This window comes from Mastomys coucha, unplaced genomic scaffold, assembly GCF_008632895.1.
Source record: "Mastomys coucha isolate ucsf_1 unplaced genomic scaffold, UCSF_Mcou_1 pScaffold3, whole genome shotgun sequence".
Classification (NCBI taxonomy): Eukaryota; Metazoa; Chordata; class Mammalia; order Rodentia; family Muridae; genus Mastomys; species Mastomys coucha.
This window is the reverse complement of record NW_022196909.1, coordinates 52,905,153-52,905,905: the sequence shown is the minus strand read 5'-3', so window position 1 is coordinate 52,905,905 and position 753 is coordinate 52,905,153.

The following is a 753-nucleotide window of genomic DNA, read 5'->3' as shown; positions in this document are numbered from 1 at the left end:
TAGGGTTAGGATGGCCAAGTCGGTCATCAATGGGAAGAGAGGCCCTTGGCCTTGTGAAGATTCTATGCCTCATTGTAGGGGAATGCCAGGGCCAGTAAGCAGGAGAGGATGGGGTGGTGAGCAGGGGGAGGGGAAAAGGAACAGGGGTTTACTTTTGTCTTTGTTTTTTTTTTTTAATTTTTTTTTCTTATTTTTTGGAGGGGAAACTGGGAAAGGAGATATCGTATGACATGTATTTCTTTATTAGAAAATATCTAATAAAAAAATTAAAAAAAAGAGAGCGCCTTAAGACAGAGACCCGGGCGAGATCCGCCATTTTCTCTCTGGTGAGTTTCTGAGACAGGAGCAGCCAGCCGGGAGGCACAGGCCCCACGACTCCCAAGGGAGCCACAGGGTGGCAGGGACACAATCCTCTCAGCTTCTGAGTGACAGAGGAGGATCAGCGTCCTCTGCCCCTTCCCTGCAAGTGGAGGGCCTACCTCCAGAGAGCGCCTTAAGCCAGAGCCTCGGGTGAGAGCCGCCACTTCCTCTCTGGTGAGTTTCTAAGACCGGAGCAGCCAGCTTGAAGGAACAGGCCCCAGGAGTCGCAGGGGACTTGCAGGGTGGCAGGGACAGGACAAGCTCTAGCCAGAGGCACTAAGAACATCTAACACCAAAAAGCAAAAAATTGCGAAAGGCAAATGCGAGAATCCTACCAACAGAAACCAAGAATACTTGGCTTCATCAGAACCTAGTACTCCCACTGCAGCAAGT